The following is a 26,984-nucleotide window of genomic DNA, read 5'->3' on the forward strand; positions in this document are numbered from 1 at the left end:
AATTGATGCCATATGTAACAGGATCAAGGCGGCGCTGAAGAGGTTAGGTCGATTACATACGTCATAAAGACAATGCTGAAGTGTTCCTTTGTACATCTTTCCAGTCAGATGGGATCACGTTATCTTGGAATTCGCATTCGAACTGTCATAAACAGATGGAAGAGAGGTTACAAGTCAGTGAGTTGAGCCTAACGTATGGAATGCAGACCGATATTATTAGCATAACAATGGTAATGAACTTTTTGTTTTATGAGTAATGTATGGCAGATAAAAACGGAGATTGAAGGTTGAACTGACAGTAATTAGCACGTCTTTAAAGGGAACGTCTACGTTCGCAGAACCTAAAAGAAATATTAGAGAACGTGATATATAAAATAATATTACTGTGTCGAATAGCGATCTGAAGTTTTAATACTGAACAAGGGAAGTTTCGGAAATAACTGTGAGATAGTGTAAAACGCCTGTGTCACTGTGTTAATTTTGTTTTCCTAAGTTTCAGGTCCATGGACTCAAAAATGTATGAAGATTTTCACAATGATGTAATGATGGAAATGATTATGAGGGCTTAAACATTCCGATATCCTGACAGGCCCGGGAGATAATGCCGAAGTGAGGGCCAAAACTATGACCAATGGAGCAAAGGACTGAGAGCGGTATCACCTAATCTTCACTGATAAGTACCAAGATTTCGTTTTCTTTACCCTATTTTCTTGTAGTTGCATAGCTGTAGAGTAGAATGTATTTTTTCTTTCATAATGAAGTGACGTAAATTTAAACAACTTGAGTGACCTAATGCGACTATCATTTAGTGCCCGGTTACTTGTGATTACGGTTATGTCCGAGGTTGTAATATTAAGATCATCTATTACACGCAAGATTTAGCTTGTAAATACGTGCCTTACCGCGAGTTACTCGGAATCTTCTTCACGTTTACGGTGAATGGAGGAATGCGGTGTCTTCATTAGTGAACCATACTTGTGTTGCACGAATACTTCGTGAGGTGACTTTATTTTAATATTTATTTGTAGAAGGTCTTCTGCATGATAATACAATACGTGTTTATTGCGTAGTGGCGAATGTTTCGTGAAATTAGTGTTGCGTTGATTGCGATACTTTGTTGATGATAAAAGAGATTCTTCGGGAATGCTTGTGAATTCTCTTGGGTAAGTAATGTGTGAATATGTATGATGTGCTTGAACATGGTGAATAATAAGGACAGGGTCGTCTGTAAAGTGTTTTATGGTGAATTAATGTTGTTATGGTAAGTGTTTCGTTGAAAAATGGATAATGAGAGTGTGATAAATAGTTATTTGAGATTTAGAGATGGATTTAAGCGCTCGTCATACAATTAAGAACCCAGAATAGACAAGCATTTGTGTCGTTGTTATTTTGGTGATGTAAGATGTCCGAAGGTCGAGCGTAGGGATTGTTATATGATCATCGAAACACTGTTTCGCGACGGGATACGATGCAGATACCAGTTAATTTGAGGAAATGGTCACTAATTAGACGTTTTCAACATTTAATAAGCATATGTGTGAAGTAGAAGGTCGTATTTATCGAATTGTTGTCACCTGGTAGTAGATTGTAGTCTTGCGTAGTTGCTTATAGTCTGTTTCCCGTAGATAGTGTGCCTTCAAGATTTTCTTTCAGGAGGGCAGTGCCGGTGGAAGCAGTTACTGTTAATCATTCTTTTGGATTATTTATGATTTGTAGCGGCTAGATATTGTGTTCTATTTAGGTGGCTGATACGGATTCCTGGGACATGCTGTTGTTGAGTTATATCGATATGAGATCCAATTATTATGTGGGTTTTCCTACACTGTGTGCACTTTATGGATGTTGATATTGAAACTGGTCACCATTAGAGAACTCAAGTTGGTTAGCAATTAGGTAATTGCTGAGATAATGGATAAAATGTAGGGTACTTTAAAATGAAATCTTGGATAAGTGAAGATAAAGGCAAGTGTAGTTTATAAAAAAAATTTTGAATGAAATTTTATTCGATCCTATTATTCATTGCGGGCGGACAATTAATGATAAATAATGATGATTTGCCTTCAGCAAGTTCCATATTCGTTTCCATCAAGTTAGTATTTTCAATCAAGGTTTAAATAATGATGTTTTTAAGTATTTAGCCAACAGAGATTTTCGTTCGTCTATCTAGCTATTATCCAATCATCATACAATGTATTATTATTGTACTGAGTTAAGTTTTGATTTCATTAAATTGGAAAAAGGTCCTTCCAAGAAACTAATATTCGTTTCCTTATTTAAATGAGATATATTTAGCCTTGCGAAGTTTAGTGGATACTATTATTACCATAATCATGAACGTCTTGCGTCAAATGCTAGTCCAACTGCATAAACAGTTGTTGGATGTCCATGCCCTGGGTGGGGAATTATGCGTCACGACTGACTTTAGCTGAGGCATATCACAAGAACCTACGAACCTTCTATATCCCCGGGCAATGGACGGGTGTAATACCTTATTACACTTCTTCTACATACCAAATAACCACTAGCAAGTCATTTTAAATTCATGTCCACAAATGAGTCCACACCACCGAAACTTAGCCTTTAGAACATCTTTATAAATGTATGTACTTACTTCTTTTAACCTTTTTCACATAATCTTTTAACCGCACGTAAATACCTATTCGAGTCCTCCCCCCTTTCTCGTTCTTGAATCACCCACACTAAGATTTTTTGTTCATCTCCTTGTTCTAATAACTCTCGCTTGCTGTTAATCAAAAGTTTACCTCTTGCCTGTTCTGTCACTTTGCATCTACCTATTAAGTGTAGATCGTTACTCATTTTCCCACATAATATACATAGGGACTTATCCTTACCCATAATCCACCCTTTATTCTTATATAAACCCATAAGCCACCACGGTAAGCATCCTCTCTTCAATCTATCTACGTTCTCATATTTAACACTGTCACTTGCATTACTTTATTAAACACGCTAAGAGATCCTCTATTACTACTTTCTTCTAACAGTCTCTATATTTGAATATCTCTAATCCTCCTTATAAGCACTCTCTGACCCCTAGTATCCCTCTTATTCCAGACCTCTTCCCTCATGCATCCCATCCCCACCCTCTCAACGTATAGTTTAATTTGTGCTAACCAGCACCCCTCATACATGCTTTCCTTTTGTTGTTCGTACGCAGTCTGAAGCACCTCCCCTCCTTCACCTCTTTTCAAACGCATCCAATATTTTATTACTCTTTTAACACAGTCCACGTCTATTTCTTCCCTGCACATGAATACCACCCCAGCATTCGCTGTACACTGCGGCAATCTCATTAACACCTTACCAAATTTACTCATAATTTGTCCTAGTATAACCATCGTTTCCTCCAGACCCCATACTTCAGCCCCATACTCTACTTAATACTACTGACCTTAAAACTAACCCCAAAGTTTTGTAACTTAGTCCCGGGAATTTTGCCAACAAAATTTTGACTACTGCTAGGGCTGCCTTTCCCTTCCACTTGACTCTCTTTATTTGGCCATCCCATCTTCCTCTTCTGTTTAAAAACACTCCTGTATATTCTTTTGTACTTATTCTATCTTCTCGCTCTGGACCACCCATTTCATTTCGCTTTTTCTCCCTTTATGTTTCTGGATTACTATCACCTTAGATTTATTCCCGTTAATTTTTAGGGCCCATTTCTTGGCATATTCCGACACCGCATTTAGACTTCGCTGCAGCCCGCCCCCAGTTAAAGTCAACGAAACCACGTCGTCCGCAAAGATCAGTCCTAGAATCTCTATCTCTTTTAGAACTGGCACCGCCCAGTTATTTCCCCCGTGCCCATCCAAAATGTCGTTAATGAATAAAATAAACAATAACAGAGATAATTTGCAACCATGTTTTAAACCCATCTTGCAGTCTGTCGGGCTACTTAATGTATTTTCCTCCAGTTTAACACAGCACCTGACCGTCTTATATATTGCCTCCACTGCACGGATCATCTTCCCAGAAACCCCCAACCTGCCCAATTTTTCTACTAACTCTCTTCTGCTTACTGTGTCGAACCCTTTTTCAAAATCTATTGCCGCCACATATACTTTACCTCTTCCCATACTCATGTACTTTTCTAAAATCACCTTCACTGTCATTATATTGTCTGAAGTCCTTTTTCCCTACCAAAAATCCCCCTGGAAAACTGACAATACCGAATTTTCTTCTGCCCAGTCCCTTAATCTGTTTGCTAAAACTCCTGTGAAAATCTTACTTAGTGAGTCTAATAAAGTTATCCCTCATAAATTACTCGGAATGTTTTATTCCCGTTCTTCTTGTAGATTGGTCATAATATCCCTTTCTCCCATTCTTTGGGTATTTACCACCGTCGAAGATCCTATTAAATAACTTAACTATGCCTTATATCATCTGTCCAAATTTACTTATTTCTTTCCAAAACCTATTGTTAATACCGTTACATCCCCCGCTGACCTTTCCCTAATGCCCCTAATTTTGCCTATCACTTCCAGTACCGGTACTTCTTCTTTTGAAATTCATTTGTTCAGTTCAAATATCGATATCTCTATATCTCTCCATACAACTTTTCTCCTCCCCTATACCATTTCTCCTCCCATCCAAGTAATTTGCGAAAATAGTTTACCCACTGATCGTACTCGATACTTGGTTTCTCAAATCATCTCCCACTTTCTCAATTTGGTTCATCCTACACTCCTTATTTATAGCTTCCGTTTGTTCTTTCATCCATAATTTCTTCCTCTCCATAATTTCCCGTTTGTATCCTTTCCTTAAATTAGAGAAAACTACTCTTTCTGCACTCCCACCGCTTTTTCTATACTCTTTTAGCGCCCTAGTAACCCTTTTTCGTAATTCCTCACAATCCTTACTATATCGCCCTTCCTCATCTCTCTGTTTCTCCTGCCTCTGTCTGAGCTACCCTTTTAATTTGGTATACAATTAATTCCAATGCTCTATCGATGTCGTTTTCCTTCAATGTTACCTCCCAACCATACCTTACTAACTGTAAAACGTCTTTATAATGGCATCTAATTCCTTATTTGTTTTCTCCAACCATTTATATTTGACGCACCTTCTCCCCAAATTTTTACTTCCCTTTAACTCTCTCTTCTTATCCACCCCCACCCTTCTTTCTACCAAATACAGTAGAGACAATACGCGACACTTCCGAATTTAGCCTTGTTAAAATGGGAGACAAGTCGCAAGTGGCGCTCTTAGTGGTTTGACCTGAAAATTCGCGCTAAATTCAAATATCAATAGAAATGTATATACGGAAATGGATAAATAAATTACGTCTAGAAAGAAAGTGTTACGAAGATATTAACTTCAAAGTTGCTAAAGCAATTCTGGATAGATGAATGAAGAATTATTTAACAGGTTATTATTTAAAGACTGAAATTAGACATATAATCAAGATGTGAAATGGACTGCTGTGAAAGGGCTTGATCTTTCATTTATGCATTACATTTTTAGCTTTAGAATTCCTGCCTGAACGTTCACGGCTAGATTTTCCTTTTTTCTCATTTAAAAGCATTGTATCACCATATTAAAACACTTGTCAACAAAAATATCGGCACATGATTCAATGAATTTACATTTAAGAGCTGGACAATTTTCCTTTTAACTTGAAGCCTACTAACAGAAAAAAGAAAATCTATAAATTTAGCCTCAAAAACATTCAAACTTTCCCTATAAGCAATACTTGCCATTACATTAGGATAACGCAAATTTGCATCATCATATTGTTTCAACAAAATATGTACATTTCTTAAATCACCCATATTCTCTTCAGTGCTGGACAACGCATTACGGCATTCCAAATGGGGCAACTTGGAACACAACCAGCCACACTCATATGCATATATATTTTCCTGAATTAAATCAACCCACAGATCTCACCTACAACAACACATCGGTATTGAAGGTTAACTGCTGCACTATACAATGAAATATGCGTATATTATTTTAAGCCAGTTAAAATATGGGTCGAGCAGATCAGAAGATTATGAAGTACTATAAAAATATCTTTGTCATTGGAAGAATATATATATGCAAACGCAATTGTACCGTTTCATCGCCCTGATCTTATGAAAAACGAAGTATTACAACATCTATATTGGCCATGCAACGTAGTAAGATGACAAAGATTATGTAGTAGAGCAATAAATCTGAAGAAAGTACGGAAATATCAAGTTAAAAAGGCCGTAGTTACGTCATAAAATACGGACAGATAGAATCAAAGAAGCCGTGAATGCCTCGAAAAGAATACTAATTTAACGAACCAATTAAGCCATTATGCAGTTATGACCTGAAGCAAGCCAACTGCCTAAAGATGACGGAGAAGAAGTCTAGCCCAGTCCAGTAATGCCAGCAGATAAAGCTAAGTTCCGAGCATTTTTATTTATCCAAAGTAAATGTTACGTAAATCTTAAATGTAGTAATTAGAGGTTAGAAGCATGAATTTCATGAAGGTCCTATTTATATCTTCGAGATGTACTTTCAATGTGTAGTGTCTTCGCAAAGAAGTTATCATAATCGCTTTAAAACCATGGAAATAGGTAATCTTCGATTACAGAAACCAATATCCTTATGTAGGAATGCTTTTAAACAAATATAGAGAGATTTAAAATAATGTTTCGACGATTAGGGAACATGGGGCGGAATGGAACCACGGGGCGGAACGGAACTCTGCCTTTAAATCCACTACTCATTACTGCACTCTTACGAAAGTTTCAGGAACTATTCTCCTGCAGGCCAGAAAACAGTTGGCAGCAATGCTAGAAATCTCCATGTGTTCGTTCTTGGTTAAGTTATGGTGTGCCTCGTGTTATTCTAACATTTCTAACTTCAGGGACATTTTCTCCTCAAGGTAAGTATTCAGATTGTGCAGCACTATGTTTATTCGTAGTTCTTCTTCAAACTATATGTTATATACTACAACCTTTCATCATATATTTCGTATATTTCAAATATCATTTTTGCTGGTGGCTTGTTGAATATAACCTTACATCACGGGGCAGAATGGACCACGGTTCCGTTGTGCCCCGGTTCCATTCTGCCCCGTAGTTCCATTGCGCCCCATCCCCATTCTCAGTACCTGTTTAGCGGTGCCTGTTCTCGTGTTATTTAATGTGTTAGCATAATTACTGTAGTACAGTTTGATACCTTCAAATTCAATGTGGTTTAATTGGTTATTGTTTTATTGCAGATGGTCAGAAATTACTCAAGAAAAACAGACAGGCAAAACTGGTCTTCGGAGAGTATGGAACTGGCAGTAGCACCAGTCGTAAAGAAAGAGATAGGGTTAAGAAAAGCCGCACAGCAATTTCAAGTTCCCAAAACTACACTGCAGAGATATGTGAAGAAAAAAATACAGGATGACAAACACTGTGTAGACAAATGTGCGGGTAAATTTCGAACTGTGTTCACTGCAGAACAAGAACAAGAACTTGTGGAGTACATCAAATTGATGGAGTCCATTCTTTTTGGTTTGACACTTAGTGATTGCCGCGCTGTAGCGTACCAATTGGCTGAAAGGAACCACATTGAACATCCATTCAACAAAATAAAACAACTGGCAGGTATAGACTGGATGCAAAATTTTCTTACAAGGCATTCAGAATTAAGCCTTAGAAAACCTGAGGCAACTTCTGGTGCCCGTGCAATGGGTTTTAATCAATCAAATGTTCAGAAGTTTTTTGATCTCCTCTTTGAATGTTGTGAGAAATACAATCTGACAGCTGATCGTATTTTTAACTGTGATGAGACTGGAATAACAGTGAACCCTAAGGGACACTCAAAAGTAATTGCGCCGAAAGGAAAAAGGCAAGTTGGTGTCATAACGTCTTCTGAGAGAGGAGAAACAGTCACGGCAGAGATATGCTTTTCTGCAGCTGGTGCCTACATGCCACCAATGCTGATATTTCCGAGGAAAAAGAAACAAAAGGAATTTGAACTGGGTCTGCCCCCTGGTGGGTGGGCAGAATGCTATGAAACAGGCTGGATCACCACTGAGATCTTCACAAAATGGTTTAAGGAATTTGTGGTCTTTTCAAAAGCTAGCAAAGAGAACGCTGTCCTTCTGATTTTAGATGGCCATTCTACTCACACTAGGAATCTACAGGTTATTGACTATGCAAGAGAAAATGGGGTTGTTCTACTGTGCCTTCCCCCGCACGCCTCACATCGTTTACAGCCACTTGATGTGGCTTTCATGAGACCTCTCAGTCTCTACTATGAGCAGGAGACGAGGAAATGGTTGAGGATGAATGCAGGCAAAGTCATCACCCTCTGGCAAGTAGCGTCATTGTTTGGCTCTGCATTCATTAGAGCCGCAACGATGGAAACCGCTTTGAAAGGATTCAAGTCAACTGGTATTTGGCCACCTGACATGAGCGTCTTCACAGATGTTGACTTTATGCCATCATTCCCGACTGATAAGCCTAACCCTATTCAACCTCATGCAGGCACATCAGTCCAAACTGGTGTACAAATGCAGTCTCCTAAGCATCCAGAACCATCTGTGGAAGAAGAGGTTTGTTCAGCAGATGTCTCACCAGATGATTTGCGGCCTCAGTGTTCATGGGACACACCAATTATCATCACTCCTGAAAGTCCGTCAACAGCATTCCCTTGTGTAACACCACCAGGTGTCCTTTCGGTTCCAAAAGTCCAAACTCAGGAGAAGAAGAGGAAAACCGGTAGGAAAAAGGGAAAAGCTACAATACTCACTTCTTCTCCGTACAAGGCGGAACTAGAAATGTCAATTAAGGTTTCAAAAAGGAAGACTGAGAAGCAGGCACAAAAAGCGAAGAAGAAACTGAACATGAACCTGATCCCTACTAAAAGGAAGTGTACTGAGAAATCAAAGGGCAAGGAGAAAGCTACAAATAAAAACAAGCGAGATGAATCATCTGGCTCTAGTGAGGACAATAGTGATGCAGAGTGTTTGTACTGTGGTCACTTCTACTCCCAATCTAATGAGGGATGGATTGCCTGTGATGGCTGTCATAGTTGGGCTCACAATTTATGTGCAGGAGTAGACACAGACGACGATGAGGATGATGAGTTTAGATTCGTTTGTGAATTTTGCCGGTGATTTAATTCATTGTTGAGTCAGATTTATTATTTCTGTAAAGAACATTAAAATAATGGACAATAACAATACTTTAGATTGATTTAGATTGACATTAAGTAGAGAAAACTACATAAAAGTGAGAAAAGATTGACATTTCCATCCATGGTTCCATTCTACCCCGATGCTTGGGGCAGAATGGTCCATTCGGAATATATTATTTTATGCCAATTTTTACTCCTTATATTTATTATCTCTGTTATTTTTTACTTGTTTTCTGTTGTATGATGTGTAGTGAAATAAGAGCAATAACTTTCTCCTGTTTAATTACATCGCTCAACCAATCACACTGTGTTAAAATTTTAAGGTTCCGTTCTGCCCCATGTTCCCCCAAGGAAAAGTGAAACGCATAATGTGTTGTAATCTAACCGTAATACGGAGTGGAGTTAGATGTTTTTGTTGGTTATTAATAATAGTTTTATTGCAGCCAAAAGGCCATGTACGTAAGTACATTAATTTTAACATTTCCAAGCCACATAGGTCTGATTCTTCTGAACAGAATTTAATCAACGATTTCCCTCTATTAGGACATGTTAGGACGTGGTATCTATCACATTCACGATCGCACAGTTTACACATGCATCCGAATTCAGGTTCATGAAATGTTTTGGTTTTGCAAAGCTTAAAGTGAAAGCCGTGAACAGCCAATCTAATTACAATATGTCTTAATTCGTAGTTCGCATCCATCCATCCCCGCGTTGTCATAGCATCTGTTGCATAGAAATCTAACCAAATGTCTTCTCTTTTCTGCTTCAGTTCCGTAAGTAGTCGATCGTAATTTGTCGTGGATGGTAGTGACATCTTGAAGCGTAGCTCTTCGATCAGGAAAGATTCCCTCGTCAGAACATACACAAGTCGAGATAGTGTATACTTCGAAAGCCCCAGAGCTCTCTTTAAGTATGCGACTATGACTTTCTCTATTCGTCGCAGACTATTAATATTTAGGTATTCCCAGACGAGTTGTTGACCATATGTGATTATAGGCACAACTTTAATATTGAAGAGCTGCATCGCTGCTTTAACTGACATCTTACGTAAATCTTTGATTTCGTTCACTGCTTTAAATGCCAAGATTGTCCTATTCTCTATGTGTTTTGTGAAAACATCACTTCTGGTTTGGAATATGACTCCCAGATATTTGAAGTGACTAACCCTTGTTAGTTCTTTGCCATTGTAATGGACTCTGTCAGTCACTGCTGGCCTTCCCTCTTTTCTGAAAATCATGTAGACGGTCTTTTGGTCATTGTTGGTTATTAAGATCTGATTATCGCAGTACGCGGTCACATGTGAGTAAATATGAACTTGATTTGTTCATACTTGTATTTCTCTTACAGGGATGAGTGATTATATGTTTTTGAGCAGAAAAATAACCCATTAATGCAATGTTGTCACTCGATGATAGAGTATTGAAACTTTACGCCGCTAAAGAAATAACGTTAGATATTTATATGAGTAATTAAGAGTTTATTCGTCGTAAATATGAGATTATAAGTATAAATATGCTGAGGAATATATTTGTAGAAATGAATTAGGTGAAGTTGTAATGTTTACGATTGAAATATGGTGAGAGATGGATACTTGAGATTTATTGGTAGTAATTACATGATGTGATACTAACCATTGATTATATTTGACGTGTTGGCGGCATGAATTTAATAACAAGATAAGATATTTTTGGGTTAATGGGCTATTCTTGCTGTAAATAAGTTACGCAATTCGTAGGTTGATAACCATATATAAGTTATAACCATATTTACTCATCAAAATAACATCTCAAAATAATAAATATTGAGGTAAACCTTAATTCTTATAGGAAGATTCAAAGCCTACTAGATACTAGAAGGCCTGGACAGAAAGCCAATTTCTTGCATTAAAAGCGGGGTAATAGTTTTTCTCTTTTCCACCGCTAGGTTCGCGTTTATGTTCTGTTGTTTGGCGTGAATTCTATGATTACGTGTGTTACTGCAACATGTTTTATGAGAAGAAATAGCATATTAAAATTCATTTTATAAGGTAAGGCCTTATCTAACATGAAATATGGTTTTGTAGTTTTCTAATTTATTTGGTCTCACGATTTGCAATGTATAGATGGTTGCTGAGATACATTTAACATTTGTTTAGTCATCTGCTTCCAAATTACCGACAAAGTGGTGGTGGTGGTGATTGTTGTTTTATATAACAATAATCAGAGAGAAAGCCGGGCTGAGTGGCTCAGACGGTTAACGTGCTGGCCTTCTGACCCCAACGTGGCACGTTCTATCCTGGCTTAGTCCGGTGGTATTTGAAGGTGCTCAAATACGTCAGCCTCGTGTCAGTAGATTTACTGGCACGTAAAAGAACTCCCGCGGGACTAAATTCCGGCACCTCGGCGTCTCCGAAGACCGGAAAAGTAGTTAGTGCGACGTACAGCAAATAACATTATTATTAATCAGAGAGAAAAACTGGAAGGGGCCCGACACTTCGAAAAATGAAAGTATCTACCAAAGGAAGACAAGGGCCACGAAGGGCGTGAAAATGAAAGACTCCCTAGCCCTCGGAAACCTAATAGCGTCGGGGTCAGCAAAGAACTAGAGTTGACCAAGGAAGGTCGGATAGGATAGATGAAATTGAGGAGCCAGGCACAAGTAAGTGGAAGAAATGCCAGAACTCAGCTAAGGGCCCCGTAGTCGCCAACACACGCTCAAAAATTCAGAGCCCCTGGGGCCAATTACCGTCAAGTTTCTCTTTCCATTCTGTAGGTTAAGATGGTTTATTGTTGCGTGCCTAACTGCACATCTGACACAGCGAAGAATTATATATAAATTTTCATCTTTTTCCTAAAGATCCGAGTTTACGGGAGAAATGGAGGCTTGGAATTTATCTACAGTGCAGCAGAAAAGGATCTCTTTGGACCCCTAATGATAACTCCAGAATATGTAGCTTGCACTTTGTCGAATCAGATTACAGTGTAAGTACTGTGAGGGGAATTCTCCTCCCCGACAAAGTACCAACGCAAATTCGTTTTCTTCTTAAAAATTTTCAACGCGGGCGTTAGGATAACTCGGGAAATGTAACTTGTCCGAAAGCTGAAATTCCTTACCGCTCCAAAGTTTAAAGAGACGTTTCAGTGCCGCAACTGTGATCAAGCACACATTACATACTTACAAAAATTTTCAGGCCTGTTCTTGATAATAATTCAAAGAAAGTGACTAATGACTGTGATTTCTTAAACAAATTCAAGAGCAAGCCTCTGAGCAGAAAAGTGTTGAAATCATAGAAATAGGGAAACATCGGGTGAATACATCTATTTAGGCCTATTTACCTATTCTTTACTCTTGTGTGATAAACAAGTGCAAAATGAAAGAAATCTATGAAGTGTAGTGTGTTCTAAGTTGCTTTATATATTTATATCTCATTCACACCGGACATAATGATAATAAAAATGTATTATTTCGCGTTATTGTATGAATCTTCAATATAAGGATATAGACAGAACATAAGAACAACAGAACATAAACGCGATCCAAGCGGCCATTGCCTGAACTACTTTGTTCGCCCAGAAATGTGCCGGCTTGTCCAGGCCTTCTATTATAGCGTAGGCAACGGAAGATTTCGCATGTTGTAACGAGTTTTATTTGGTATTTGTTGTCGAAATTATAATTGATGAAAGGAAGCATTTTCTTGAATTAAGTCTCTGCCATTGATAAATAAATATTGTTACTAATTATATTCTATAAAATTCCATGAAATCGTAATTGAACTTAGACGCAATCATGATTCTCGATATACGTAAGACCTGATAGGATAATGATAATAATTTATTGTTAGGCGATACCTACATTTATTTCTTAGGAAATAATTTGGATATATTTATCCAGTAACTTGGAGAAACTGATTGATATTTTTTATATTCATCGGAATATATTTAAATAGCCATTGGGAGCTATAATAATGTGGAACTTTGTTTTCTCTGTTGGCATTACATTTGAAGATCTGAAATGAATGGAATGATGAATAATTTGTTCAAAAAATGAAATAAGCAATTTCGAGTTAAATGAATGAGATTCAATTTTGATGTTAACCATTTTTAATTTATTTGCTTACAATTTTATCCATACGTCAACTTAATTAATATAATTTCATGAATATTCAATTCAACAAGAATACTATCTAATGAGATAGATAGTCGCGACTTATGCAACTCCATAAAGTTTTCTTTGTTTTACATTGTGAGAATCATAAAATTTTTTAACGAGAAGAATGGTTAAGCTTAATCAAAACTTTATCGATTTATCCTTTCAATGAAGAGATACCGGTACCGGTACTGAATGTAATTGGATGTTATTTTATCATTTTAATTCATCCCATAGTAATTCTTTGAATAAACCGTGTATTTATATATTTAAATTACTACTATTGCAGTTTATTTTCATAATTATAGCAGATAAGCTTACGTTGAATTACTACATGATTATTCTTAGTTGAATGATTTTGGATGATGACTCTCTTGGTATTTAAGGATGGATGGAAGTGCTGGTAAATTATATGAAAGGAAATGCGGGTTCCCAGTCGATCTCACGTTAAAAAATATACGGTACGGTACCTTATTGATGCACATTAGTTACCCCTGAGAGGTATCGAGTAGCAAGTCGGAGATGATTTTAACGCTTACAGCAGAACGCGAAATGGAGAAAACTGCTTTAATTGGAACTTGTACAAGCGTGATGAACTTATTATGCACCGATTAATGGAGACAAACATAGCTAACGATACTTAGCATCATTATTAATGCATGATCCATTCAGTTGATTCCAATAGGCTATGTGATGTAATCGGAAGGGCGGAAACAGCCGGTGCAATACATGGGTCGCCCGATATGGCTCAAGAAAGAGTTTTCCCCGAAGGATGGTGCACAATATTACTTACATTTTCTTGTCACGAGGGAAACTGAAGAAAGACCGCGCATTCTTCTCTACTTCATAGTTACTGCAGCTAAACACAGCACATACCTTTCCCCTCATGTTGAGAAGAGATATCAAGGAATGACACACGCTACTATTAATCAATGTCAACTCACTGAAAACGCATAAATAACACCAAAAACTTCACACACAAATACACGTGCTCTTATGACAGAATCAGTAGTTCTCAGGTCAATCCGCTAGAGAGAGCTCTAATAGCTGTCCCTCGATATCTCGCTGAGTGTCGCGTATTGTCTCTACTGTATTTGTTTCTACCAAGACCCAGACCGGAGAGTGATGAGATTGTACCCAGCCTCCTACCTCCATCCTTTTGATTTTCTCTAACATGTCTTCTGAGCTAATTACTATATCGTAGCTATTATACTTCCTCCCTGCGCTGTAACATACGTCAGTTTCCGCTCCCTGTCGGCCTCGTGCCAACCGTTCAGAATATATGTTTCCCGCTGCACACATTTCTAAAAACGTATTGCTATAACTGACTGTATCTTTACTGTCCGGCTCCATGGCTAAATTGTTGGCGTGCTGGCCTTTGATCACAGGGGTCCCGGGTTCGATTCCCGGCGGGGTCTAGAATTTTAACCTTAATTGTTTAATTTCACTGGCACGTGGGCTGGGTGTTAAGTGTCGTTTTCATCATCATTTCATTCTCATCACGACGTGCAGGTCGCCTACGGGAGTCAAATCAAAAGACCTGTGTCTGGCAAGCCGAACTTGTCCTCGGACACTCCCGGCACTAAAAGCCATACGCCATTTCATTTCACTGTATCTTCACTTCTACTTTTCCTCATTACCCTTCCGTCTTCTTTACTGTACCTACATTGGACTCTGCACCCCTATCACGTTCCAATCTCCAAATAGCAACATATCGTCTTCTTCAAACTTCCCCCTTATAATACTAGATTCCAACAATAACTCCTTGAAAAATATCATTTGTGTATAATGACCTCTTTGGGTGGCAATATGCAAAAGCTAAACATATCTTATTTATCCTCCCTTCCTCCCCATATTGAACCTAATCTGGATTACTTTTTCCATCTCGTTTTCAATATCCTCTATTAGTTCACTAATCTCTTCTCTTATTAGCACCACTACCCCCCCCCGGCGTTCTCCCCTTATTCCGCTCCTTTATTTTGGATTTATGCTTAACCACACCCCACACCCCACCCCCCACCCATGTTAGCTCCTTCCCTTTTTCAAGCCACGTCTCAAAGAGTGCCACAATATCAAAGCTTTCCACTACTTCTTTAACCTTTTTATTACATAATTTGCCTAACAATCCCTCAATATTGACAAACCCTATCTTCCAATTTTGCTATAACTTACCCTCCCCCTTCTACATTTCCTCCCTTACTTTTGCTTCTCGTTACCATAGCCCTCTCACCTTCTAACTCCTTTCCTTCTTTTCTTAACATATTTTGTTGTTCTCTTCCCTCTTTTGCCTCCATACCTTTATTCCTTTTACCCCACAAGTCTTTTAGACACATAGTTCTCCCTTTGATCATAATTTATCTTCCTTTTGACTAGCTCCTTGCACCTCCACCTTTGTTACTCACTTGTCTACTGCACTCCTCACTTGAAGTTTCTTGAGACTCTCCCTCAACTATCACCATCCCAGCTCCTCGTTTCCATTCCCGCACTGCACTGTCCACTTCCCCCCTGGGTTGAGCTCCTCTCTTACTTCAGCTGGATCCACCACTCGTTCTGCATCCTTCCTTTCATCTTGCCTTGTCGTCAAGTCCTCCTCCATCTTGGAATTCTCGTCCATTGCTTGCAGTTTTGATACTGGCCACACTCGAACCCATCTTCCATTTGAAACCACTAGCTCTTGCCCCCTTATGTGGGCCTTCGACCCTTGGTGTCTGACCCTCCCTAGATGCCACCTTAAAGTTTTCAGATTCTCACTCCCTTCTCTGCCCATATTTCTCTTTACCCCATTTTTTTGTCCTTGTAAATTGTTTGTGTTCCTTATCACTATGTCGGCCATTAAGGAAGACAGTAACTTCACTCTGATGGGTCTATGCCCTTTCACTTTACCCACCCTTTCCACATCATCCATGTCCACTTCACTAACATTTATTTTCATCTTGTTCTGGATGACCTCAACCACTTTGTAAATTACGTCCACTTTGCTTTCTTTCATTTCTTTCTGAACACCATATATAAATATGCATCTGTTCATCCTTTCCTGGTTGCTGACTTCCATATTTTTCTTCAGTTTCAGCACCTCCTCTTCTAGGTTTTGTACTTTCTCTCTTAGCAATCCTATTTCTTTCTCATTGCTACCCACTTTGGTCATGGTTTCTTGTATCCATTGCTTCACATTCCTTAACTCCTTTGATTGGTCTTTCATCATTTCTTTGATCTGGTCCCATGGGCAGGTTTCTTTTATTACCTCCTTTATTATCTCCTTAATCACTTCCAAGACTTCCCAGCTGAATTTGCCACTGGTAGGTTTAATTCCACCAACCCCACCCCAATGACCAGAAGCACAGCTATCACCGCTGCCACCAAAACCACCTCTCCCATCTTTCCCAGATCTTCCTTCGTCTCCAAACATGTTGTTGAATTCTTCCTCAGCCTCCACTGCCACCTCCCAATTGTGGCCCGATATTGTTCAACTCCAACCATACTTCACGGTACACACCACACAGCATGTCCTAACTCTCTGCTTACTCAAGCTACACCAAGAATATGGTATTAAACACTTCTTACACTGGGTGGTGCCCCCACTTTGTATTACACTAGGGTTGCCAGGTTTTGAAATGCCAATAAGGGACAGGCCATGTCGACACAACATAATAACATTTGCTCAAGCAAACACTGAAACAGGTACAATTTACCGGTAGGCACAAACTTTATTAGTCTTTTGCTATTGCATGTTATAAATCTCATTCCATATTGATGGTTATCACTTTACACATAAAAAAAGTCATATTATCCTCCTTTTTAATACAAAAAATCATCTATATTAGATGGATAATATCTATACATGTTTCAGTCTATCTAAAGGCTCAAATATTATATTTATGTAAACAAATGAAAACACTAATCAAATGGGTGGAATTAAAAGACAATCATCAAGATTAACATCTTAAAAACATAATAAAAACATGTTGAGGTAGAAAAATACCTCTCATCTAAAAACTCATATGGTTGACATAAAACTTGCTAATCCTTTTAAAAGTGGGAATTTGTGTTGCACAGCGTAGTGAGACCATCAATAAGGGGATATTGAGTGTGCATCATTCGTTAGAAGGCTGTCATCTCAAGTGATACAACCTTGTCAGTCTCATGTCTCTATTGACACTCTGTTTTTTTGTGTGTGTGTTTTTTTTGTTTACATAAATGTAATATTTGAGCTTCTACTAAGGATGGCCAATAGATAAGCTGAAACATGCATAGATATTATCCCATCTAATAATAATGTTTTTTTTTTTTGTAATGAAAAGGAGATTATGACTTTTTTTTTTTAAAGTAGTCTTATGCTGTTTCACTTCCTACATAGAAAGTTTAAAACCCACATTTTTCTTCATTTTTTTTAAAAGCCTTTTTCAACAAAGCTGAATCTTCCTTAATCACGCATTATAACAACAATAGTATTGTCCCTGTAACAGATCAGCTGTGAGTAAGAGACACTTCAAGGGTGCTCAGTAAGAATTGGCTTCCAAATAAATAACCAAAACTCCTGCCGGGCTGAGTGGCTCAGACGGTTAAGGCGCTGGCCTTCTGACCCCAACTTGGCAGGTTCGATCCTGGCTCAGTCCGGTGGTATTTGAAGGTGCTCAAATACGACAGCCTTGTGTCGGTAGATTTACTGGCACATAAAAGAACTCCTGCGGGACTAAATTCCGGCACCTCGGCGTCTCTGAAAACCGTAAAAGAGTAGTTAGTGGGACATAAAGCAAATAACATTATTATTATTATTATTATTATTATTATTATTATTATTATTATTATTATTATTATTATTATTATTATTATTATTATTATTATTAACCAAAACTGACAGGGAAAAATAGCGGAGCTTTGGCAAATGAGAAAGGGCAACATAAAATTAAAAAATCACACATGATTTATTCAAAATCAGAAAATGAAAATGCCATCCTGGCTAGCTATGATAATGTGGATGATCACTACGCTAATTATGAAATTGATTTAGCTCTTGAGGTAACATGAAAATAGTTCAAACAAATGGGAAAAGTTTCTAATTCTATTTATCCTTTATATCCCCTCCTCCCTTTCCTCCCCATTTTTAAACATTTTGGATAGAAAACACTAATTGTGGGCCTACTCATTTCTTTGGTGCGTTCTGCCTCTTGCCTGAACACAAGTAAGCGGCGAGCTGAAGGCGAGGTAAATAACATTTCAATTAGTGCTAAACAGTTAGTCAGTGATGAGCAAAAACTTACTATAAAATTGAGTACCTAATAAAATTACTCAAATGTAATATTTGAAAGACCTGTGTACTTAATGACAGATAACCAAAACAGGGGAATACGCGTATAGTAGTGGTGGCTTGCATGACTTTTCATGCTTAGTGCATCTTTCATGTTTACGGTAGATATATATAATAGGAACTATTTCAATTCTTTGAAGAATTGTCCTTGATATTATTTATATGTGAAAATGTATAGTATTGAATGCTTAATGAAATTTTGATTTTTGATATTGTTATCACTAAGAACACTAAAAGTTTTGATATTCACAAAAATGTATGGAACTGTAAAATTTGATTTGTTGAAGGGGATAGTAGCCTCTTCTTGCTTTTCATGGTGTAGTGGTTATAGAGTCTGGCTGTCAAGTAGAAAGCCCGAGTTCGATTTTATAGCTGGGCATTTTTTATTTTTGTATTAATGAATTTGGAACTTATTAGTTACTAAATATGACCAAAAATTGATTTTGGGTTACTATGACTACTTTTCAACCCATATGAATCACAGGCTACTATACTGTATTATACTACAACAATTATATATTTTACTTTATTAATACCACTGTATAATGTATCAGGCAGTTATATATTTTAAGAGCAAATTGTTGCTATGTGCCACTACCTAGTAGTTATAACATATTATTGAGCCACACTTCTGATAAAATAAAATAGTAATAGGTTTTGTTAAGAAGGAAGCCATATTTTCTTGTGTCGGCTAATTTAATGTAACTTTAAAGCTTTTCAGTCTTTCAAAACATTAATTATAATGCACATAACATGCCTGTAAAAAAATACATGCTATTAGACAAAGAATGACATGTTTCATTCTATCAAATCTCTTTAAATCATCACTGATTACATTGCATAAACTTGTCAATGATTATGAGTTGGTGCTATTATGAACAAGAAATAATAGTAATGATTGTAGTATTACTCAATGTAGTATTCCTCAAGTGACACTTGCCTACAGTGAGGAATGGTGCGGCTCTTTCTCTAAATACGGTGTACAGTTTGCTCCCTTGGGGGCTGGAGTGGACATAAAAAATATGCCAACTAAGGATCTGATATTCGACTGTTGCATTTGCGGTGGGTTTTGATGTTTGCCTGGTAATTGTGCATCCTCTGTCTGTATTGTTCCTTCTTCTCCTTTGTCCAGAGGGTATCCAACTTCCTCTTTGGTAGTTTGCCCTGGAACCTCATTTGTTGAAACATCCTCCTGGGAGATGTCCGGTCTTTCAAGTCTCTTTCTGTTCCTCCCATTTCCTGTAGATCATTGTTTACTTCCATCAACCACGGTGACTTGGTTTGTGGTGTGGGTTACTGTAGTCACGTCCTAGTACGTGAAACATGGACAATGCCTGAGCCTAGTAAGTGGTCTTGAGAGTCGGAATCCCAGTAACTATGGAACCAGAGTAGGTATCTCGGACATAATCTGAGTCATGAGCCTCCTTGTGCTCAGGCAGCTAGGACTATGCTATCCACCGGTGGTCCCTAACCTATTGAGATTCTCACTGGGACTATGTGTAAGAAGGGTAGCATCCTGCCTCACAGAATGTTCAGCAAGCTTACAACATTTTAAGCAAGCCTCAGACCTATGGGAGTAACGGAGTGCCACTTCTACTTGACAAGCAAGGTACTTCTTGGAAACAACTTGGCGAACAAAATGGAATTCAATAGGGAACTACAGTACAAACATCAATGGGGCCTATGGAAGAAAGAAAGTAGAACTGGTTGAGTCAGCAAAGAGGATGCATCTGGATGTATTAGGAGGAAGATAATGAGGAAGAGGGAAGAGATGATAAAGTATTCATAACAGGCGTTAAAAAGGGAAGGGCAGTGTGGTGTAGAACTGTTCATCAAGAATACTAATGCATGCAACATAGTTTCTGTTAGGCACATAAATGAGCAAATGATGTGAGTAGACTTTGCGAGGAATTAGGACGAGAATTGTCTCAGTGTATTCACCCTGTAAGGGTGCAGATGAGGATGAAGTTGACAAGTTTTATGAAGCAGCGAGTGACATTGTAGTCAGGGTCAAGAGTAAAGACAGGATAGTGCTGATGGGCGATTTCAATGCAAGAGTTGGAAATAGAACTGAAGGATACAAAAAGGTGATGGGTAGTTGTGGGGAAGATATAGAAGCTAATAGGAATGGGAAGCTTTTACTGGACTTCTGTGTTAGTATGGGATTAGCAGTTACGAATACATTCTTCAAGCATAAGGCTATTCACCGCTACACATGGGAGGGTACGGGCACCAGATCCATAATTAGACAATATTATAACTGACTTTGAATTCAGGAAATCCATTAGGAATGTGCAAATATTCTGTGGATTTTTGATCTGTAGTGAACTATTTCTAGGCCAAGGATAGAGAAAGTGAAATCTGTTTGCAGATAAATAAGGGCAGAAAATTTCCAGGACAAGGAAATTAGACAGAAGTACATATATATGATTAGTGAAAAGTTCCAAACAATAGACAGTAAGAAGGTTCAGGATATAAAAACAGAATGGGTGGCATACAGAGATGATGTAGTAGAAACAGCAATGGAAAGCCTGGGAACGACTGTGTGTACAGATGGGAAAAAGCGAGCATCTTGGTGAAATCATGAATATAAAAAGGTGTATCAACAATGGCACCAAACAAGCATTGCTGCAGACAGAGGGTTGTACGTAAATGAAACAGAGCGAAACGAATAATGGTTGAATCTAAGAAATACTGGCCACATTTTGGTAATAACCTGGAAAGGCTAATGCAAGCAGCAGCTCACCTTCCTGGACAGTCATGAAGAATCTTAGAAAGGGAGGGAAAAAGGAAAGGAAATGAATAGTGTTTTGAGAAAATAAGGTGAACTCATAAGTGATCCCAGGAAATCACTGGACATGTGGAAGGAATATTTTTTAAATCTTCTGAACATAAAAGGAAATCTTTGTGGTGACATGAGCAACTAAACTCATGGGGAAGAGGACAATGATGTTGACAAAATTACATTTGAGGAAGTGGAAAGGATGGTAAATAAACTCAATTGTCATAAAGCAGCATGTATAGATGTAATTAGACCAGAAATGGTGAATATTGTGAGAAGGCAGGGATTAATGTGTAATATTAGTAAGGTACCTTCTGATTGGATAAAAGCAGTAATTGCACCTATCTATAAGCATGGGAACAGGAAGGATTACAACAGCTATTGAGATGTTTCATTGATCAGTATACCAGGCAAAATGTTCACTGGCATTTTAGAAGGGAAGATGCGATCAGTGGTTGAGAGTAAGTTGAATGAAACCCAGTGTGATTTCAGAGCACGTAGAGGCTGTTAGGATCAGATTTCCTGGCTCCAGGTAATTGAGAAATGCTACAAAAGGAATAGAGAGTTATGTTTTGGTTTCATAGGTCTAGAGAAGTCATACAACAGAGTACTGAGGGAAAAGAGTTTTTAGCCATACTGGAGGACTATGGTATTAAGGGTAGATTATTAAAAGTAATCAAATGTATTTATGTTGATAATTGGGCTGCAGTAAGAATTGATGGTTGAATGAGTCCTTGGTCCAAGATACTTACAGGGTTTAGGCAAGGCTGTAATCTTTCACCTTTGTCATTCATAGTTTACAGGGATCACCTACTGAAAGATATTAAGTGGGAGGGAGGAATTCAGTTGGGAGGAAATATAGTAAACAGCTCAGCCCATGCTGACGATTTGGTCTTGATGGCAGATATGGCAGACTGTGTTGAAAGCCTGCAGTCTAATATCTTGGTACTTGAAAATAGCTGCAGTGAGTATGATATGAAAATTAGCCTTTCCAAGACTAAAATGATGTCAGTTGGTAAGAAACCTATGAGAATTGAATGTCAGGTTGGGAATACAAAGGTGGAACAGGTAGATAATTTCAAGTATTAACAAAAAAAAGACAGCAGTAATATGGTGAGATGACTCAACAGTAGATGATATAACAATGTTAGTGGTGAAAATGGGGAGGGCACCAGGGATGAATGAAATTAGTGTGGAAATGATACAGGCTGCTGGATCTGTTGGACTACAATGGGTGTACAGATTGCTAAAGTACATATGAAAGCAGAAACATGTGTCAGAAGACTGGGAGATAGGGAATAATAATACCAATCTTTAAGAAGGGGGCATAAAAGTATGTTATAACTATAGAGGAATCAGACTCTTATCACAAGTGGCAAAAATACTGGAAAGGATATTAGAGAGGAGAATGAGAAAAAAAGGTAAGAGAAACAGCATGGCTTTAGTAGAAGTGGAAGATCTACAGTGGACCCAATCGTCAGCATGATTGCAGTCTTTCCACACAGTCTGCCATTAAGACCAAGTCGTCGACATAGGCCAAACTACTTACCACATTTCCACTGAACTGAATCCCTCCCTGCCACTTCATGCCTTTCAGTATATGATCCATGTGAACTTTGAACAGTGAAGATGAAAGATTACAGCCTTACCTAACCCCTGTAAGTACCTTGCACCAAGGTCTCATTCAACCATCAATTCTTACTGCAGCCCAACTGTCAACATAAATGCCTTTGATTACTTGTAATAATTTGCCCTTAATTTCATAATACCTCTGTATGGCTAAAGTCTTTTCTCTTGGTACTGTTCTAGATCTATGAAACATAATTGTCTATTCCTCTCGTAGCATTTTTCAGTTACCTGGCACATACTGAAAATTTGATCCTGGTAGCCCCTCTGTGTTCTGAAATCACACTGGTTATAATCCAGCTTGCTCTTAGCCATTGATTGCACCCTCCCTTCCAAACTAATCAATGAAATACCTTGTTAGTTGTTGCAATCCTTCCTGTTCCCTTGCTTATAGATGGTTGTAATTACTGTTTTCATCCAATCAGAAGGTTTCTTACTAACATCCTATGCTAATCGTATTACTCTGTGAAGCCACTTCATACCTGTCTTCCCACTATGTTTCACAATTTCAGGTATAATTTCATCTATTCTTACTGCTTCATGACAATGGAGTATGTTTACCATCCTTTCTGTTTCCTCAAATGTAATTTTTCTCCCCATGAGCATGACTGCTCGCAATGTCAACAAAAAGATTTCCTTTCATGCTGAGATGATTTTCAAAATATTCCTTCGACCTTCCTAAGATTCTTTATTACTGTCCAAAAAGGTTTCCCTGCTGCTTGACCAAGCCTTTCCAGGTTATTACCAAAATCTCCCATGATTTCTTCTTGGATTCAACAATTATTTGTTTTGCTCTATTTCTTTCTTCTTCATACAATTCCCCGTCTGCATCAGACCTTGTTCAGAACCATTTGTGAGACACCTTTTTATTTTTTTCATTTAGGGGCTGCCTGGCCGAGGTGGTAAAGGTGTGCTTGGCTCACCCAGCAAAATGTGGGTTCAATTCCCTGTCAGAAAATCAAAAAATTTAAGAAACGACATTTCCACTTCTGAAGGTGCAATTCCTGAGGTTCACTCAGCCTACACCAAAAATGAGGACTGGTTTATTCCTGGGGGGCAAAAGCAGCCAGGCATAGAGCTAACCACTCGATCGTATCAAGTGCTAAGGTTATCTTTACACATAGTTGTTCCTAAGCATTCTCTTGCTGTTTCACCTACGTGCCAAGATTTCCTTTTACGTAGAGAGGATTTTCAAAATATCCTTCCAACTGTCCAGTGATTCCCTGGGATCTACTATGAGTTCACCAGGTTTACCTCAAACACTGTGCAGTTTCTTTTCCCCTACCTTGTATTCTTTATTACTGTCCAGACACAGTTCTTATTTGTTTTGCTCTGTTTCTTTCATCTTTGAACAATTCCCTGTCTGTTACAGTCTTGGAGCAATTACTAAAACATCTTCTTTTTTTATGTTTACAAGCTGTCCTCACTTCTTCATTCCACCAAGATGTTCACTTTTCCCCATCTTTACACACAATTGTTTCTAGGCATTCTTTTACTCTTTCAACTATAGCATCCTTGTATGCCACCCATTCTTTTTTCTACACTCTGAACCTGCTTACTGTCTATTGTTTGGAACTTTTTACTTAATATATCCGTGTACTTCTGTGCAATTTCCTTGTCCTGAAGATTCTCTACCCTTATTCATCTGCAGACAGGTTGTAAACATATTATGCTTTAATGTCATCGCTTTATTACTTGTCTTCTATTTTTTGTCACTGTACCATCCTCAACCGTGCCACTAAAGAGGCCTCTAATCTTACGTGGAAAAACTCTCCAAGTGATGCAATTGGATAGCTGGCAGTAACAACAAAGGGAAACAAATACGTCGGCTAGAAATAACACGAAATGCACATGAGATTAAAACAAGGCCAAGCACCTACAGAAATGGAAACCCTTAATAAAAGCATACTTAAATGGTGTGGATATACAACTTGTGACATTTTAACAAAAATATTTAGAGGAAGTTAAACTGCACTGGACCCAAAGAAGAGGAATTAAAGCAAATGAACGATCACGCAAAGAAGCTTAATTACCCAAAGTAAAAAACTCTTCAACACCTTTTAAATTTCAGAACAATTTAATTAAATATTAGGTAAAATAAGTTAATAATAAATCATAAAGGAAGTTACAATTAATTCCAATGAACAGAAAATTATTAATTGAAAATAAAGTCAGACAATTATCATGCCAAATTCCCCAATTAAAATTTATATTGCTTTTGAATAAGCTGAGGTACAATCACACTGTACCATATTTTCAGACGTTTATTACAAGCTGAAGTGAAGTCACATTAAAAGTCTTTCAACTATCACTCGCCTGGCATCAAAAGCCACGCAATAAAATAGTACTGCAAATAAAATCCAGAAGGGATTTATAAGTCGCTTCCATAATCACTTGAAATCATTTAACTCATTTAATACTTGTAAAATATCCACAAACACCAGGCAATATTCAAACAATAGCACATATTGCGCTAACGAGATGCACACACTCCCAATCCAAGAGATGAAAGACTACAATGACATTCCACACCAGAAGCCTGGTACAAGTTGAAACAAGATTAACGATAAGCAGATCACAGCATCATGCAATAATAGACAGATGCACCATAAGGAATTTCATTTGAAAGACCTGATCAGATATTTGGATGATGATCATCATCATACATACATTATTATAGACTGTTATGCAACTCCGCCATTGTCTGTCCCAAGTCTGGAATGAGAGCGGAGGACGGTTTGCTGGTCTGGCACCCAGCTGTAAAACTGCCAACACCGAGTGTTCGACAGCGGGAAATAACCTGACTCCCTAAGGGGGCCAACGGCTTCAGGCAAATGAGCTCCTTTAGGTGGGGTGATGGTCCCCACAGTGGAGGAAATGCCACTGGAATCCATTTGCAGCGTCTGTTCTCTGGTTAGGGGTGGCTGCACAAGGCGTCTGTACTCCAGAGGAGTGGCCTCATTATCACCTTACTCGATCACATCCAGAATTGTAACTCGGGACCTAGTCCCACACAGGTGACACCTTGACAGTCAACCATGGAAGATCCTTTAAGGAATTACTCCACCAGCTGAACCAAGAGTTCAGAAAAGGCAGCATTCGGATACGGTGGGCTGTTACTTAAACGATATTGTGAAGTCGGAGGCACAGAAATACCTCAGTACCACATACACGAACAAGACAAAATCAAGAATCAAACCAAAGCAGATAACCTACTTCTCTACACACAATATAAACTCACTCATGCAAACTGGTAAACTAAAAGTGATCACCGACATAATGGACGAACACAAAATTATTATCATGGGATTACAGGAAATGAGAAACACTGACCAGGATGCCTTGGAATCTCAAGGGTACAGACTTCATATAGGTATACCTGGGAAAAGAGTGATGAAGAATGTCCCATAATTTGGAATAGGATTTTTGGTCAGCCTTAAAATAATAAACTCAGTTCAAGAATTCAAATCACAGTCTCCACAACTCTCAATGCTCACCTTAACCCTAGAACGGTAGTGCTACTCACTATGTTGTTATTGGTAGCGCTTCGTCAGGGCGACGACTTGTACACTTTTTCAAGTTTCTATGAATTGCTATTTTTCATTGTCGATTTAAGAGGGTTTAAATAATTGTTACAGTCCGTATTGTAATGGCAATATCAATAATATGTTTTATTTTTTCATTTGATATGACTAAATTATAATTACAAGTACATCTCAGATTTAGTGAGATACATGAGTAGAAGAGGAGGAGCAATATAACATTTACACGAAACATTTTATAATAGACAATTAATAATAGTACATGACACGCTATTCAATTCTAATGTTGGTCATAATGATGTTATCTTCATCTTCCTCTGTGTCCGGCTCCGTGCTGGCCTTTGGTCACAGTGGCCCCGGGTTTGATTCCCGGCAGGGTTGGGAATTTTAACTATAATTGGTTAATTCTGCTGGCATGGAGTCTGGGTATATGTGTCGTCTTCATCATTATTTCATCCTCATCCAAGACATG

This window comes from Anabrus simplex, chromosome 1 (assembly GCF_040414725.1).
Source record: "Anabrus simplex isolate iqAnaSimp1 chromosome 1, ASM4041472v1, whole genome shotgun sequence".
Lineage (NCBI taxonomy): Eukaryota > Metazoa > Arthropoda > Insecta > Orthoptera > Tettigoniidae > Anabrus > Anabrus simplex.